The 20,026-nt window shown below is 31.4% G+C and overlaps 1 protein-coding gene across 3 annotated transcripts in view; it reads left to right on the top strand.

Moving 5' to 3' along the window:
* Positions 1 to 20,026, top strand: part of Ph4alphaefb (prolyl 4-hydroxylase subunit alpha-1) — a 103,449-nt gene that overhangs the window by 8,755 nt on the left and 74,668 nt on the right. The window contains exon 1 of one of the 3 annotated variants that reach the window (XM_074247549.1): positions 13,469 to 13,800. The exons of the other annotated variants lie outside the window; for them this stretch is intronic. The gene's annotated coding sequence lies outside the window, so the exon portion shown is untranslated. Of the gene's footprint in view, positions 1 to 13,468; positions 13,801 to 20,026 lie in introns of those variants that run through there. 3 annotated transcript variants of the gene reach the window in all.

Raw genomic sequence — 20,026 nt, 5'->3', positions numbered from 1 at the left:
ACTTAAAATTTATATTTATTTACTAATTTCATTTTCACGGTGATAAATTACCTTTCCTTTCTCGAATTCTCAATAATATTTTTTGTACGCCTCAAAACGACTAAACTCCCGCAAAATGAGAAACGTAAATTACCTATCATAAATCATTTTTATTTCTGCAATTATTAATGAAACTCTTACGTAAATGTTATTTAATTAAACAAAGATGATAAGAAATTTATTTTGAAACCTCCAAATCAGAATCTAAAGTAGCTATCACTCTAGTATAGACGTTGTATATATTATATGCATATTATATATATCGAATCCCTGTTCTGACACGAAAGGAACTATCTGTGCCATTCATCTATTCAAGCTGACTAATTCCTCAGTTCGGAATCTTGTCCGGAGAAACCGGTGGATAATGTATTATATGGTAATTCCTCAGCAGGATATGAACTCCTCGGGCGAATTCAAGCGCCCTGGCTATACGTCTTTACTACACGCTCTTCTCTGTTTTGACGTTGTTATCTCTTTGTTTTGTTTTGTTCCCTCCTCTCCCTTTCTTCTTCCCATTCAGTCATCTGTAGGCTTCTGCTGTTATATACTTCCATCCTATCCCTAGTTTATACCATTACAGAACAAAGTGTAGACACGTTTCACTATATTTCCGGCTTGCCGAAGAAAACACTTGTGGCAACACCAGTGGCCTCAAGAGGCGTCAGAAGCCTTACAAGATTAAAGATAACACATCAATCGGCTTTCGGTTTTCGGTTTTTGTTTTTTATCCTCTCGGACAACCAAGGAAATCATTACATTACATTATAAAAATACTATATCCAGTCCATACCTTTTTTTCTTAACAGTTCATTAGTGAATAATTATTGTTAGAATTGTAATTAAATTAGAAATTTCGAAATATCCCAAAATTACTGTCATTTTAAGGTAATTAAAAAAAAAAGTTTTTTTCGTTTCATGTTATATAAAAAAATTTTTTTTATTTAGAATCCTTGGAAACAAAATTTATTTTTTCACTGGTGAGAATATTGTAAGTCTTGATCATTGTCATCACTATTATTATTATTTTTCATTTTTGCAATTTGTCAAAAACTTTATTCATTTTTATTCTTCCGCTTGCATTTCCACGATCACGAAGACCATTTTTTTTCTTCGCTAAAACTTTATCTCTGTCTTTCTCTTTCTTCGATTCTCTCCTCGTGCTTTAGCAATCAGAGCTTGGACCCGTGCCAGTCAATTCCACAGGCCAGTAGCACCAGTCGTGTCGCCTCGAAACGCATTTACCTTTCTCGTGGTTATTTTTTATCATTTTTATTTTTTTATTTCCCACTTTATTTACCTTTTTTCTTGTCTATCCTCGATAAATTTATCCACGATAAATTGCGTGCATCAAATCAACGAGAGCTAACACTTATAAAATTATTCAAAGCCAACTGCCAGCTGTTATTTAATAAAAAAGTTATTTAATAAATTTCCCTCAATTTTCAACTATTTCAAAAATAATCTAATTAACTTTATAGTCATTTATAAAAGACGTGGATAACATTGATTTCATATTTATCGTTGTATATCATTGCGTTATATATTACTGTCAGGAAAATTTTATATTTTATTTATTACTTTTTTATTATTAAGTATCCATCACACCCTCCTCCCTCCTATCAGATTTCTCTGAAACTTACATAAGGTAAAAGTAAAGGTGTGAGTAGTAAAAAATAAGTTAATAAATATTAAAACGAAGTAAAAAGTAATTTATCACACGGCAGCACACACCCGAAAAAGGCTCTTTTAAATTTCCGTGGTTAGCCACAAAATTAAAGGGAAAACCGACGAATCCTTGGCTGATTACTTTCCCCGTCCTTCTTTCTCGGTTTACAAATCAGAACCTGTACACGGGATTCTCAAAGGGCTGGTGATGGAACTAGACTAGCTGAAAAACCAAAATAGTACAAAACCTCACGAAAAAAAATCTGTTGAGGTATTTATTTTTCCTGTGTGCTGTGTGCCCATGACGTTTTCTCGTTAGCTCCAATTAACTTGCTCGCTCCCTCACTTCTTCCTAATTTTTTGTCTTCGACATCAAAAGCGTAATAGAAAAACCGCTTAATGAAATCTCGCTCGAATATTTTGTCCCGAGATTTCATCAATTCGGTAATGGCTTTTTTTGGTTAAAAAAAATCCTCAAAAGCATTAAATTTGTCTGTGCAAAAAAAAACTCAATAATTATGTTTAATTTATCAAAAAATGGATGAATCTTTATTTTCATAGAAAAAAAAAATTACAACTCATCACTTATTACAACATAAGTTAAAACTTTATTAGCTTCGTAGTGAGAGTGAATTGTAGGTTAACAGGCCTCTTCTATTCTTGGTAATAAAAAAATTCATTAAGAAATGATGCATCTGGTTTAACCATATTTGACTCCTCTTGATCATTTTTTTTTTTTTTTTTTTTTTTTTTTTTTTTAATGAAAAATTTCAACGATTTATGTAAATATATAATTTACGCTTTTAATTTAATGTAATGTAATTTAGTATGCAGTTAATTTATATTGCCGACGGGTTAACTTGTATTTAATATAAATATCCATAATATTCATTTCACCTTATAAATGTTCAATGTTTATCAAACCAAAATATCAATAACAGAACAGCTGTTAGTGAACTCTGCTATAGGTGATGTTAATAAATAATATCAAGTAGTCGTGTAAAGCATGTTTATAATTTACATATTTCCTGTTATTATTATTGAAAAAGGAAAATACAGAATTTTAAATTCACGTTCGGTGAATCTGAAAATAGCTAACGTCAAAACCACTGACACATTATTGACAATTTAGCTTTATTACTCTGAGCAATAATGTTATCCAGCAGTAGAAATAAAAAATCAAATTACCAAAAATAAAAATAAATTATGTCGGAGATAAATCTTTTCAATTCGAAATGATTCCGAAGATTGGAATTCCTTCTCGAAAGTAGATGTTTTTTGATGCCCATTCCGGTAGGATTTGGTTAATATTTCCTATTCGGGTACTTTATCTTCAATCCAGCTTAACAACCGGTACTCGAGATACAGACATAGACTCAAATATAAATAGAAACACAAAGATACAAAGTAGTGCACGATGTCTCTCAAAGTGACAAATCACACGAATATTGACAGTCGTATTCGTCGCTCGGTGAATGCACACACAAAACCACATGACTAACAAGGAAGAGGTCACGATGAGACGCAACGCACGAATGGCAAATCTAGGACGTGCTTCAAATGACAGTAGTAATAGTTATAGCAGTATAAAGCACTGGCAGTAAAGCCACGACTGTTAACCCACCGTATATGTAGTATTCTGGTCGTGCACTGCAGAATCATTCGAGCTTTCAACGTTCCAGCGTGGTCAGTCTCATTAGTTCTCTCGTTGCCGCTTCTGCTACTTCTGGTCCACTTGCTACTCCCTCTCCCTCTCTCATTTTCTCTTTATATATATATATATATATATATATATATATATATATATATATATATATATATATATATATATATATATATATATCATCCACTTCTCATTGACAGAGCTTAGGAATTCCCATTTGTATCGAATCAGCGGTTTTCATATGTATTAGCACAAATGTACACTACACATACATCTACCACACGTTAAATCACCTTAATCAGCTAATTTTCTAACATGTTGAACTTCGTTTCGATGATTATCACTGATCATTGGGACGATAATCACTGAAAAAATTATTAAATTCTTTTCTTTGAATCTAAGTCGAAATTTTGAACTTTAATTCATATTTTCTTGCAAGAGAAAATTATCTTGATTTAAGTAAATTTTAGTTAATTCAAGACTATGGAACTTTTCAAAATAATTTTCTTGGTACAACTTAAAGTTTAAAATGACTATTCAACATATCCTCAAATAACGTTTCCTTAAAATAACGATCCGGATTTCTGATTTAAGGATTCATTTGTTTGACTTCAGTATACAGAGAATAGCTCGTGTAAATATATATGTAGTTTCGCTAAAACAGGCAACTGTTTTGTTAACGTGAGGATCTGTATAGTTGAATTAACTAAATGTCAGAATAACGGTTCGTATCCTTACTCTAACGATATTTTTCCCTCCGTGTACTTTTAATGTCATCAAATTTTGTTAAATTTTCTTTTTTTTTTTTTTACAGAAAAGGAAATTTTCTGGGAATAGATTTGTTAATTGTTTAAAATAAATTTTTTTTTCACTTTTAATCATAAATCACTCCTTAAATATTACCCAAAATGTGAATTTTCTCGCCCTACTTTATTAAAAAATGAACAAGCTTAACAGGTCACCTAGAAAATTTATCCATCAAATGATCCCTATTATATTACCTGTCCTCCAATTCATTTTCATTCCAGAGGAACTCAGCTTAAAATATGTGAAGGGGAAAAAACATTTTCTTGTTATCGAGATTATTTTTTCTTTCCACAGATTTTAAGTTTCCTTAATGAAAATAAATTCAAGATATTTAGTCGCTTATGAAACTTTTCTTAAAACCCGTCATATTATATAAGACTAATTAATCATCGACAAACATTAGCTCACGAATGATATTATTAAGTTCCATCAGACGCAATCTAAAGTTTCGCTTGAGCTGGGATTAATATAATATAAATATTTCTATCTGACGAGCAATCAAACGGAATAATTTATGAGAGAATTCTAGTGCGTCTTAATTCGCAGATGAAAAATTAAATAAAGTTAGAGGTTAATTCTAATGAGTCGTTTATTTGAATAAAAAATGAATTAATTAGGTTACTGAACTGGGTGTTACTGCGAGAGGTAGATTGATCGATGGTTGACGTTGCGAGAGGGTTTACTGAATACGGTAATCGAATACATTCAAGCTGCATCTGATTACAAGTGGGAATACTGAATACAAGAGCGATAGCACGTGGATTCACCACGCGCACACAACACTTCTGTTTATCTGTTTACTCTAACCTGAGGGCACTCGGAGAAAACCTCAATACAATTCTACAGCATCCCTCGCTCTGCACTATTCTCTCATTCTATAGACACACATCTGTGTAGTTACTGTTGTATATAAACTTCACTAACACCTTAACTTGCAGGTTTCAGTATTCGAAGCTTTACTCGATTGACCTGTTTTCTTTCAGTTTATTTCCGGGATTTTACTTCGTATTTACACGTTTCACCTCCAACGTTTATTATTTTTTTTTTTTATAATTAATATATATTCTACTCACGATAATAAATAGCGATAATAACAATTCAGCAAAATTACTATTCAAAAGTAACTCAATTAATATCTCATTAGCGGTGGATAGAGAGATTTATTTGAAATTAATAAATCAGTTTAATTTAAAATTGTAGTGAAAAGCTTATTTGAAACAAATAAGTATTTAATAATATGAGTAAATAAATTGCGGTTTGTGCTAACTAAGTATTTGTATTTTTAAGACCATTTTATTAACTCCCCGCTAAAAAAAAAAAATTGAAAATTCTAAAAGATTCGGAAAGTTATTGGTTTTACCCCATTAACGGTTAAATGTTTATTTTTTAAGTAAGCTAATAAACCATCTCTTAAAAATTAATAAATCTATTTAAACCCAAATAAATCCTTCTATCAGTTGAGATTGTACAAACAAAAATTTATTTTCCCTTTCAACGCCACCACAGATATTTATCACCGCTATTTCGTGGGAATTCCGCCGCGGTACTAATAAATTTCATGAATTTCAATACAATTACCAATGAAATTTTGTAATAATTGATTGCATCTATTTTACAATTTGGACCAGAACCTACTGCGATAATTACCTCTAAACGTATATAACCACTGTTTATGTAAATAGCCAGTAACTGTTACTTGATACGCAGCATTGATTACTATTTTCAACACCTTCCAACATACCCACATTTATTGAGGTTACTCTGTGGATATTTTCACTGTCCCATTAGTTTAAAACTTTTTGCAAAAAAAGAAACAATAAATAAAATAATGTTGAAGTTACTTTTACAATATCCAAAGTACTTTTTTAAAAAAATATTATTTTTCGTAAGCGTAAACTACTACCGCAATTACTGACAACTGTGCAGCTATTCAAATACATTAAAAACACGTGGAGATAGTAATCTGCAATAAAAGATTTTTCGTACAGTTGATCTATGAAGTAATCACTTTTCTTTATTATACATCGCTATTTATGGATGCACCTACTACAATATACGGATTAAAAAAATTACCTTCTCAAATTAAAAAATCTTATATAAAAGTTCTTAAACCAATAAAAATTTTCTAGTTAAAAAATTTTTCAATTTAATTGAAGACAATTAAAATTTTCATAATGATTTTTTGAGTCTAAAAATTTTTCTCTTGATATGCAATCAATTTAATTTCATTATTAATGTACATATACAATATTTGAATGTAATATCCACATAATTAAATAATGAAAAAATATATTCACATCATGTAGTGTCCCTGGGGCTGATTTCTTCAATGGTAATTCACCACCGGCTGCTGTCGTTCGTTTGGGCAGTGATAAATACCGACGATTCATCGTTACGTTGGCAGTAGTCGTGGCGTAGCCGGACGTCCCGTTCATCACGGAAGGAAAACGGATGCGTCTGTAGTGTACGCAGAGAACAACGGGGATCGCGGTATATATTGTTTAGGTGCTCTATGCTACTGTAGAATGCTATTGCTATTACTATTACTATTACTATGGAAACGATGAAACAACAACAAGAGCAAAAGCACAACCAAGAACAAGAACTATTGCAGCAACAATAACACCAGTACAATTGTTAAAACTCTCTCCCTCTATACCCTCACACGCTTATAGAAGATGTATGTGTATGGTAAGAACACACTATAATTAACACTGAATGCATTCAACCAACGAACCAATGGCTATTTCATGGAGTGCAGAGACCAAGGGATCTTGTATCAAGTTCTGACTTTGTTTAACAACTTCTCTCTATTTAGTTAGTGCTTCTTGATTGTTATTTTATTATTACTATGAACGTAACTATTATTATTAATTCTAACTTTATTATTATTCATACTCGGTTTTTAATTATCGAATTTAAGTTAAATTTACTTTTTTGTTTAAACTTACTCTTACTTTGATTACTGGTGGATTGTTTTTGTCAGACAATCGCGTGGGCGAGGCCAGTCTTCCGTACTCTGTCCAGTTCCTGATTCGCGCGAACGTTTTTCCCTGCGGCGCTTCGAGAACGAAAGTTTTATTGAACCCATCCGCTGTATAGTATGTAGATGCTGTCCTGAAATTAAATTTGCTCCTCCTCACCCCACTACAAATACCAATTATTCTTTATTATCATTATTGATATTGTTTTTTTATTGATATGCTTATTAAGATTCTAATGGATTAAAAATGATAATTAAAAAAAAACACTACTAATTAAAATGATACTACAATAATAACAAAAGTAAGAAAAGTATGATGGGGTGTATTGTTAAAGCTTCGGTGGATTTTAGCTCTTGGTACAACCATGAAATATTTTTTCTTTCCAAATCTCTGTACCGTATACAGTAGTTCTATGTCTACTACTGTACACAAAAAAAATATATATACATATATAAACGTGTGTGTATGTGTATATACACAAAATGATACGAGTACTCCCTTTTCCTTCCGTGATTAACGCCCGACCGCGTGCTATCGTCGCGAGTAAATCCCGTGCTTTTCCGGAAATGAAGTGCGTCCGCGCGCGCACCCTCTTTTTTTTATTTTCATGAACGCCGCCGCGGGTACACACAAGAACGCTATTCTGAGCTGTCACGAGAAGAGAGACTCTCTAATGTCGAACCTGAGCATTCTAGGGTGTTGAGAGCTTTCACAATACGCGCTAGTACCTCCTTTGGCTTTACCAAGTTGTTTCTCTCTTTATAAACAACTCTTGTGCTTTTTTACTAATAAGTATGAGTAGATATAGTACTACTTTATATGTATATAAAAATGTTCATTAATTTAATTAAATCAATGCAACTCGAATATTTAACGTGATATTTAGTCATGATCTTTTTGGTTTTTTCAATGATATTTTATCGAGTAAAATTATATTTAAATTGAATTTTAATAGATTGAATTTACTCATCGATCGTGAAGGAAAATAATTTAGTTATTTTTAAATTTTTCGAAGCATGAAAATTTAAAGTACATAATAATTCAATTTAAAAGCTGTCGAGTTTAATTTATGATATAAATTAATTTTATTTTATTTTGATGAATTACCAAAACAAACATATTTTCTGAGCAATTTAATTAAAAAAGAAAAAAAAACAATTGAATTAAATTTTTTTCGGGATATGTAATTTATAAAAAAAGGATAGGTTGGTCATATGATAATTAACAAAAATTATGAAGCTTTACATTTGAAATTCAACTCACAAATTAAAAAAATTTTAATAATTTTTAAAGTAAAAATAACTCCCAATAAAAAAATTTATTGTTATGATTTTTTCGTACCTTAATTTAGAGCCAAGATTTAAAACCACACAAACAGCTTTAATTTTGAAGCTTTAAAAGATTTCATGTTTTGTATTTGATCTTGTTTACTCAATAATGATAATAATAATACAACAATCATAATAATAATTATTATTTAAAAAGTCATGTCTATTCATTTTAGTGGAACATTTAGCCTCTCATCTCCAGTGTGCTCATAATAATTTTTTGTCTTCTTACTCCCAGAACTGCTCAGGAGTTTTCTCAGTGATGTCTTCTTACTGGCAGCATAATACCGCAATTAATGAGCAGCCGTCTTGAAGGCTCTTTGAAAAAAAATTCTCTTTTAATTTAGCCATAACAATGTCCTCTAAATTACTTTTATATAAAACTCTAATCCTCACATAGTTATCTATACATTATCTCAAAATTATATTTACCATCATTATCATCAAAATGAAAAAAATAATGATTGAATAAAATAAAACAATAAATTGCAACTTTATTGACAAATAAATCGTTATAAATATTTTTTTAACAATTGTTAGAAACAATTTTATAACCCGAAAGATAAATTTCATGTGCAAAATCCATATTGTCTTTATTTATAGTACCATTAAAGTTGCTCCAATAAAATATACAATCAAGTTAGTTATTTAGTGAGCGCGAGCAATATTTTAAAAAACTTCAAAGAAATTTTATAAATGGATTTTTTTTTGCCCACACCTACACATGCACCACAACTTTGGAAGATAAAATCAACAGTGTCCGAGCGCGAAAAAAGACCGAGTAATCCATACTTGGAAATTGCGTTCTTCTCTTCATCTATTTTCTATCCTTCGTCACCTATATTTACAAAATATACACACAGGCAATATGGCAATTTATTTATTGCATATTTTTAACAATGCCTCGGCAACAACACGCTTTATTGGCTACTAGCAATTTTATATCGGCAATGGACATACACACGATGCGAAACGGGGTGAGTTGTATACCTATACCACACACAACACTTCCAGAATATAAAGGACACACAAGGGGATGATGTTAGCCCCAACGGCGCCAGAATCCGCATCACAGACAGCGTTGCAGCTAATCCCGCGTCAGTTTCATCATCCCTCGGGCAATTTACCACCTCTTACCCCCTTGTCCTTCTCCTCTTCTACTGGTCTACCAATAATATCTGCTATAGCTACTTCAAAGAAATTTTCTTTAAAATATGATAATCATATTTCATTGATAACAATATGTCCAATAATAATTCTATTTCATGTGTTTGGTAAGCTGCATTATAATTTTTTTTTATTTTACGTGAAAGTCCGGTTGGTCTATCCAAGCAGCACTTTAGCGTTTCACAATTATAATTCAATCCGGTAATATTTATTATGAATTCAACAGTAAATTAAAAAAAAATTTTTTTCTGTGTATAATGCTATTGCTGTATAGTAATACAATGCCAACACTATCTCCTTCTTACCAATTCATTGTTTATGAGCAAGCCGCTTTCATCTTGACGGTAAACTAAACATAAGAGGTGTCTTTTGCGGGCCGCCCTCCAGTCAGAGTTTCTCAAAGGTCCGCGTTAAGTATGGCGTTCACTATTCGGTAGTGAAGTACAAAAAGCATCACTACGGTATGAGGTATGAGGTACGAGGTATAAGGTATAAGCTAAGCACTTTCTCTCAAGGGGCCGAAAAGCTCAACACGAACCTTGCAGGCTCTTATGTACTTCTACTTGGGCATAAAAGAAAATAAAAAAAAACTAAAAGGGTAGAGAGGTAAGAAGAAAGAGGAAGGATAAGGGCAAGGGTGAAGGGTAGAGGGTGTATATAAGGAATATAAGCAAGGGAGGAAAGTCAACGCGTAGCGCGTCGGACTTATCGAGCTGCGAAAAAAACGATAAAACTTTCCGACCGGGCGAACTTGTTCTTCTTGGTATTCTTCTTAACGCAAACCCAGACTGTGACGTTTTATTTTTTATTTTTTATTTTATTTATTTTTTCTGTTTCAGTTTTGTTTTCGTTTCTGTTTTAGTTTTAGTTCCCTTTTTTTATTTATTTATGGATTTCTCCCAGTGGAGGACTCTAGACGAACCAAAAGAGGAAGACTGTCGATGTCTTTTGTACAGAGACACTTTCTTTAACAACTTGTCAATTTTTATTTTATCCATGTATACTAGTATGTCAGTTTTCCTATATAAAAGACAGATACTTTGTATGTACGGACAATGTCGAGGGGAACATTTATAAAAGTTTTGTATTGAAAACAAAAATATGGACAAAGTTTGCTTTGCAACCGGGGTAGTATAGTGTTTTTTTTTCATCGTTGTATGAGTATCCATTAAAAAAAAAAATTACTTTATCCGCGAAATTTTACTTCTAATTCTAAAAATTCGTTGACATTTTTTTTAGTTAAAAAAATTTTAATCTTGGCTCAAGCATAAAAAGTTATTCATTTAAATTGAAAATTTGAAGTTAAATATCAGACTTACTAAATTTTTATCAGATTTTTTTTTACAACTACTAATTTTAATGTAGCTTCACTAATTTAATTTTAGAGAGTGCAGCATGACCTTGAATAAAATTTTCTTTGGTCAAAGATTAATTTTCCTTTTACGGTAGTTTTGATTTTAACAATACACCAGAATGAAATAATGTGAGTTCAGCATATCACGGTTACGGTTACGGTAATAGTAACAGTGGGCATGTAGGTTATGACGAGGGTGAAAAAATGCCGGGCATTGAATTTGTGATTTGAAATTTAAGCAAGAGTGTGGCTTAGAATGGCATGAAGATCCTAGGATGGAGAGTGATGGCAGTCGAGGTTAAAGGAGAGAATAAATTCTGGCATGCTTTTCCTTGAGCCCTGCGAGGATATGAAAATACATATACCGGATAGTCCGTACTATATATAGTATATAGTATATATTCCATAGTATATAGAGAGAATTTAGTTGTGAGTCTGTCCTCTCTATGTATATGTATTATATGTACGATAGTATGGCTTGCGAAAATGACGATGGGTCCAAAGACGCTAAGAGAAGTTCTGAGGGGAGTAAAGGGATGGTGAAGTTGAGTCCAAACTGTGGGATTGGATATGGAGGAAAGCTCTGCAGAATTCATCTCTCTTTCATTCTCTGTCTCGCGTCAATGACAGCTCGAATCAATTTCAACTGTCGTCGAGTAGTATCCCGAATGGCAAAGTGTACTGTACATACATATCCATGTATAGAGCGGTGTCATTCTTTTCGAGATTCACTGCATTTTGAATTTTATTATGTGAGATCTGACATGATGTATAACCTCTCGCGAGACACTCGTTTTTATTATTCGTTTCACCTTATGCAAATTTTATCTTTTTATAGTTTCTGCTTTTTTTTATCATTTTCAAACTTTACAGTAGTTTAACTTTACTACCGAGTTGTTCGCCGAATTTTTTTAACCATTTATAACATTTTTTCTATTGTAATGTTAATTATTTTCTTTTGTTCAGAGAAATATTGCTCTTAATTTTTAATTATACTGACAATTATATACACACTTTTTATAATACCCTGAATTCATTAACATTCTGGCGGGTATTTGGGTCGATAGTTAATTGAATGTATGCCTCAGTAGTCAGGTAAGAAACCATTGATATTAATTATTTATTTATTATTAATTAATCAACGTAATTACAGCACATTAAGTTTACTGATTTTACATCATGCGAAAACGCATGCGGGCTAATTATCATATTTTTACTTGCATAGAGAAATTTAACATTGTTCCTTGTCAGAGTTTGACGTATCGACAGTTTAATTATTTCATGGCTGTGTTCAGGGAAAATATTCCACCGTTCGTGTTTCCTAAAAAATTTTATATCGGTAAAAAAATTCACTGGAGACGAGAATTGTTGTTTGTTTAGAGTATTTCTATTTTTTTTTGTGAGATGAAGAGAGTTTTTCATTTTTTGAAAAGATGTTTTTTACATGTGTTTACTTTATGTCCAACGATCATAACCCAAATGAAATTAAAACCTGCGAACATTTGAATACGGCTTTTACTATTAATTGGTTATTCGTAGATGTTGACCTATTACAACAAAGACAATTATTGATATTCTTTGATTGAAAAATCGAATAATTAAATGGTCCATATTAATAAATTTTTTAGTCACGAAACCTTTGTTTAGACAGTATTAATTTTTTTCTCAGTGTGTTATTTTACAAAGTGTAAAATCTTTTTCAAATTCAATGTTTATTTGAACTACTGTTTTTTTTTAATTTATTCGTTGTAATATACGATAGTTTTGAATTATATCATCAATATTTTATTAGTTTCGAGACAAATATTGTATCGAGTGTTTGTCAAAACTTAAAATCAACATCAAATAAATCGTGCAAGTTCTTGTTTAAAATACACAAGCTTCTGGAATACTACCAGTAAGTAAATATAAGTAAATAAATGTACTCACTTGTAGTTTACAACAATAATATCGAAAAGTTTATACAAAATATTTTAAACACAAAAAAAAATTGTTAAAACAAGAAGTATCAATTTTACGAGAGATCGTAACTTCGAGTATATTTTATGAACGATTAATTCCCAGTTTGGTTATAAGAATGTTATCATTTCCCATTTCCCGAAGCGCATAAAATATGAAATTCACAATTTTATGATCATTAATGCGCGTTCGATTAAAACAGCTTTTACATTTTATATTTATATTATGTACAACACATTGGATTTGAATATTTTAATAAAAATTCTCTTGGGGCATTAATTAAATAAAAAAAAACAGTCAATAAATTTTCAAAGCTTCTTAAAAACATTAAGAGGGGAGGTATGCGCGATTATAATACCCACGCATCCGGCTATCACGACGTACAGCGTGCAATGCTAGTTTAGTTGTAGCACCAGCATTTAGCATCAGAGTAGCAGCGTGCCAGCGCGCATCACCACACTCTACTCCTCCGTGTTGCCGTTGTATCACCAGGGGGGTCCGCGCGTCTTCCACAGCTCTCAGTCTGCCGCGAAACGTCGTGGCGTGTTCAGTGAAGACCCTGTGTCGGTTTTGCACCCAAAGCTTACATCTCGTGCGCGCTACATCAGCTGTCAAACAGTACATACGTTTTTCTATCATTCCCTTCTATTACAATATATTACAATTACAATCATTATTATTCACGAGTAACCCTCAATTTTCATTAAAATATCTTATAAAAAAAAAAAAAAATATTTATATAAATCAAAAAAATCAGTGACACAGTTTTCGGCAAGTGAATTTATAAATTTATACAAAGTGATTAATTACTTTTGGACTTTTCCAAAATCTTCGGTAAGTCCACGAAAATTCACATTTATTAATTTTCATTCTTTCATGTAATTATTGAAAAAGAAATTAATTTTTAAAAACGGAGTAAAAATTAAAATTTTATTTTTAACTTTTTTGTTTCTTAATTAATAAAAGAATTTCCCGCGAAAATTAATTAAGGAAAATTGTTAATTCAAATTATGAAGCAAAAAGTGAAAAAACGAGCGCTTAATAGAGTTTGTTTGATCCCTACGTGGTACTAGTAGTATGAACGCGTATGAACGTATGAAACTAAAACTGGTGTCCGTAGTGCGTCTGGCAGGCGTGATGCGGTCCTCAGAGGCATTACGTCACGATAAAGAAACGTGGCAGCCCGTAGCCGGTTTGCTGTGTGGTACTGTGCTACACTGGAAGACTATATAGTAGTAGAGTGGCGCAAAGTAAAGTAAATGAAAGAGCATAGTAGCAATACAGATGAGATGAGTGAAGTATGCTATATACGTACGGCAGAAAGAGTACTTTACTCTTTGCTTGTTACTTATATTACTTATTATTCATTATACATTAGTATTTTCTCTTCACTTGCAAAATTGGTAGAAGTAATAATAATAATAATAATAATAATAATAATAATAATAATAATAATAATAATAATAATAATAATAAGGATTCTTACACTCACGCGGGAGTTGATGTGATGCGATTTGTGCGAGTAAAGTCAATTGATGTAATGCAATTAATCGTGAAGACCTAGACTCTTCTTGTTTCTCCTGAATCGCGTGGTTGTGTGACTTGTGAGAGAGTTATTCTATTTCCTCTAGTCGTTAGACCTACTTACTCACTTGTGTTGCAGTAGAGCACTGACATTTCAAATATTTACCGGTTGCACTTTGTATTAAACAACCACTGATTTTATTTATATTGTCAGGTTGTACTTTGGGGTCGATCGTGCATCGATCCAGGAATCCTAACATTTAAAATCTTTTTTTTTTTTATCTCATGGTTATTTAAGATGAGCGAGTACTAATAATGCATCTCGTAACACCCACGTGACGCCGCGAGGACGATGAACTTTATTAATGCCATCATAATTTATCTTGATAAATGTGAAATTGATTTAATTATTACTATTTTCGTTTTGTCGTTTTTTATTTTATTGTTGAAATTTTATCGTTTTTACTCGAGAGACTAGAGATTTATTTCTGTTCTTTGATGTGAATTTTTTCTGATTTGAATATACATTTATGTACATATCTATGGATTCATGTATTAAATATTTTATATATGGTTGAGGCGACATGTCAATCTGGTATTCTTTATCTTCATATTTTGTTGACATTAAAGAAATTTTTTAAATTTAAAGTTACAATAATAATAATAATAACAATATTAATGTTGTTAAAACTTTTAAATATAATTCAAAATGCGATATTTCATAAATTAAAAAAAAATGTATTATTTCACCTACTTGATATTGACATTGAATTTTATTAATTCTTATCAAATTCAATTTTAACGCAATATTTACGTTGATATTAAAATTTTTTTTTTTTAATCATATCATTTTATAGTTTTAATGACTTCAAAATATTAAAATCATTCATATAACTCGTCAAATAAGTTACTATACAAATTCTCAAAATTCATTTACACATTCTGATAATTTTATTGACTCGTATCGAATAGTAATCGAATAATCCACTATTAATTATTTCATCAATACAACGTCATTAAAGGTAATATCATGTTTAATTACAGTGAATTGCCGTACTAATAATAGGTATAGATTAGAAGATGAAATGTAATAATTTAGTGAAGGGTTATTAAATAATGATCATTTCGGTTGTCAATAAATTCAAAAACAACTGAATGTCCAATGAATTATTAATACCTATTGACTATTATCATTTCCATGGATATGTTATTGTTATGATAATATCAGAAAAAAGAAACATTCTTTTTCTTGTTATTCGGATGAATATCATATTTGGATGTAGTTCCATACATATAATAACAGTCATAGTCAAGTTTGCAGTACTCCACAGTATAGTACGGTGACACCACCACGTGGCCGGCACGTCGACCTCGATACACTAATACAAACACGAATACCAATACTTATATCATTTACATTGTATGATTACATAAATATATAAATACATAAATATATAATATAAAGATACAGTGTGATGATAGTCTGTGTAGGAGTATATTATATGTACGGGTATAAGTGTACGGGTCGACAGCAAACGATGATCTCTTGACACACGAGATAAAACGACCGAGAGAAAGGGGGAGCAGAAAAGAGTCATGAGGAAGAAATAATAACAATGTAAATATAAAAATAATAAAAAATGTTTTGTGACTCCTCGGATTTCCGGAATAGATGAATGTTACGTTTTTTATCGCTTTATCATTCATATTATGAGAAAATTTACACTTTCAGCACTATTTTTATTTTTCATTTCGCATAATTTCTACTCAAAATCATAATATAATAATAAGAATAGTATAACAATTTTATTAAATTAATTGCATCCTATTACATTGTCAATTTTTGCACGCATCCTGTCCAGTCTACAAACATTATCATTCAATTGAAATTTTATTTTCACAGCTTATTTTATTATTATTGTTATTAATTACTAATTACGTATCGAATAATAAAATAAATAATCACCAAAGTGGCTTTCATTTGAAATTTTTCACGCTTCAGAGAACTTGAAACTCACTCATCGGTCATTAATCATTCAAGGAGCATCATCAAATTTTTAGTCATATGGGTATCGAATAACATTTCCATACAATAACTATTGTTACAAATTAAAAAACCTCTTGGTTACTCATTAATTAAATATCATTTAAAGGGTTTTATTAAATTAGATAAAAAATTTTTATTATCAAAATTGTTATGAGTAAAATGATTCGTTCATTTGTACAAATTGTTACATACCAAACATATCTAGCAATACCTCAAACAAATGAAATAATTACGAAGGTAAATTAATATTTTCGGTATTTCACGAGTAATCGAACCTAGAAAAATTTTATCAAACCACAATGAAATTCAGAATGAAATAAGATCTCTGAGTGGAAAAAATAATTGGAACAAAATTCCTATTTAATTGATTATTTCCTTTACAAAAAAAAAAAATCTTTTGCTGCTTATTATTTCTAAATTGGAATGAAAACTTTTGCGGCCACAATAATTATTTGTCAAACAAGAATATATGTTTTCAATGATTATCAAAAAATTATACTTTTGCGAAAATATTCTTCATAAATGAATTTTTGTTCTGAATTCAATGATCAAATTTTCACTCAACATTTTAAAAAAGTCAAATTTATCAATAGACTATTTTTCAAAGATTCTAAAACACTAAGTTCTAGCTTTTTGCCCCAAAAAAAGTATATTTGATCCGAAAAATCCTCTTATTTAAAATACTCTCTTAGCGGGAGGATTTTCTAAACGCTTCCCGCATCACTTGGGATGCATTTCAAAAGCTCTTAAGACCCATCACATCACATGCACTCTGCTGGTGAAGATTTGTCGACTCACAACGAGGTGTATTGTCTTACAGAGTTCACATGTACACACACATATCATCGTAGCATGCATCCCTTCGTATATTCGTGTATATACCTATCGCACGAACATCATCGCCGGAATCGCCAGAACACGAACAATGTTCCTTTTTACCACCCGCTGTACTGTGATTATCGGGCGTATATTCCATACCATACATCACATATCCATCGTAATAGGTTTAGCACAATATATTACATTTGTGTCCATACATTATGATTATAATTGTACAATATACATCACATATTATATCAACTATCATACACAATCCATAACTACTCAAGTTGAATGCAAAGACTACAAGTACGACGACATTTCAGCACAAATACGTCGCGAGCATGATGCTTTAACTTCCGCCTCGAGGAATGACGCTACACCAGGAATTCTGGAATTCGTAGCATCCGCTGGTCTCTTACACGAAGAGCAAAGGTGTTTCCTTCAAGCAGAAGTGATACGGATGCATGCATACAGAGAAAGGCCAAGTACATGCCGAGAGAAGAGAAAATAGTTGAAGGGGATGTGAGAGATAACGTTCGGTGATGTATACATGAGCGAGAATGGTGGAGGCGGAAATGGTGGCAGACGATACGAGTAAGAAGAGCTCAACTATAGACATGTATCTGGAGAATATTCGATGGTGTTCTATTGAAAATTGTTTACGTTCAGTTGTATATAATATATAACTTATAAGTATAAGTATGATAGAGCCCGATAGAGCGAGAGGTCGTGCTCTGAGAGTGAGAGGTTACTTTGTTTAGAAACAAACTTACCAATTATTCTACATATATAATATATAATATATAACACTGTCTGTCCTCTTCGGAAACTAGATATTATATTATATGCAAATAAATATATATTATCTGTCTTGCGGGGCAAGTTCCCCAAGAATCTAGTCGTAAGAAAGGTTAAGTTAACTTTCCCCACAAAAACTAAAACGGTATTTGGTATACTACAGTCTTGGTCTTTGTTATATTACTGGCATACCACGGTATGATAGTTTGAGAAATGTTGACGTGAATAGTTTTAGATTAAACTTTTAATGTTGCGTTATTTTGTTTCTTTTCAACAACAATACCAGACATGTCTCGCGAATTTAATACTGCGGAATGATTAATTTTAAATTATTCAAAAGAAATCGTTTGAGACAACTTTTATGTCCTGCAGAAAAGCTGTGCCGTTTGAATGAATGAAAAAGAGTGGAATAGAAATTCAAGTAAATGGGCTTTTTTATGTGAAAATTAAATTTTTTTTTCTCTTGATTCGAAATTTATTGTCCGATTATTTATTTTTGGGGTTTAAAATTTAAATTAAAGTCAATGATGTTTACAGTGTTTTTATAGCCATTAAAATTACAAAATTCAAATTAACTATTAATCTATAAAGTTGTTCTTTTTTTGCTTTTGGTAGAGAGTGATGATGAGTTATATATTTATAAATAAAAACGGTCAGCTTTCAAATAAATTTGATAGCGAGCGTTTAAATAAAAAATGACTGCAAAAAGGTAAAGCTAATCGACAATTTATTTGACAAAATATGTCTATAAAAACGCGCCAATAGAGAAGTTTGTTGATTTTGAAATCGGGCTTTGGAAAAAGCTCCATTGAGAGCTACTCTGATAGAGTGATTTTATATGTTATTTGTTTTATTTTATTTTATTTCATTCAACTTGAACTGGAGTGAATAAAAACTAATAGCAAATGCGCAATAATATATTTTTAAAGCAATTACCATAAAAGATCAGGATCGACAAATGAATATTCGATGCTTGCATCGGGGCCATAAAATTTCTCCATCAGACATCTCAGAGATTAGTAGAAAAAAGGAAAAAGAAAAAAATAAACTGAGTAGAAAAACATGCAACTAGATGTATCGAATTCTATTTCTTTTTTGCCCATCAGCAATCGTTCGCGGATTATTTGTGACATTGTGTCATGCGGATCAAACATTCTGGACAATAGTTAATAGTTACACGTGGATCTTATGTAAATATGGATGAATACACGCGTGGTTTGCTTGGGTCATAAATGTATGCAATAAATATGTAAATGTAAATAGTATAGAGTATAGAGACCTACAACAGAAATGATCTGCGAGGAATATCGGATTGCACATATATAGGACAGGGCGCCCTGGGAGAAATGCCGCCGCGACGCGGCTCACCGTCGCGTCGTCAGCTATACAGTCTATATATGTATATGTATATAAATAGAGTTTGTGTATGTGTGTGTGTATATGGAGCTTGCATCCCCGTAAACCATTTATCACACTTGCGGCCACAGCTGCGCCAGTGCCATGTCGCCCATTAGAGGGACGGACTTGGTTTCCGCGTATGTCCGATCCACCAACTACTTTGATTTCTTTTTATTCCATCTTAATGCACTTTTCTTCACGGTGTCAATTATACCTACATTTTACTTGTCACTTACCAGCTCTATTTATCGTTGGAAAAAGTTTATTTATTGTTTGGTTATTCGGGTTTTAGCTTCGGATGTAGGGAGGTGGGGTGAGAAAAATTTTTTTGTAATTGTGTAGAGCTGCAGACTGAATGTTTTTCATTTTTATGCAAATTTTTTTTCTACATTACATTTATAAGAATTAAATTTGTTAAAGAGAAGAATTGTTAAGAAAGGGTATCATTTTGAGAAACTTTAAAACATTGAA

Source organism: Cotesia typhae, unplaced genomic scaffold (assembly GCF_013202065.1).
Source record: "Cotesia typhae breed Kobodo isofemale line unplaced genomic scaffold, CoteBio_Ctyphae contig_5, whole genome shotgun sequence".
In the NCBI taxonomy this organism is placed as follows: domain Eukaryota; kingdom Metazoa; phylum Arthropoda; class Insecta; order Hymenoptera; family Braconidae; genus Cotesia; species Cotesia typhae.
Note: the sequence above shows the minus strand (reverse complement) of the source record. Positions and strands in the feature narration are given on the sequence as shown.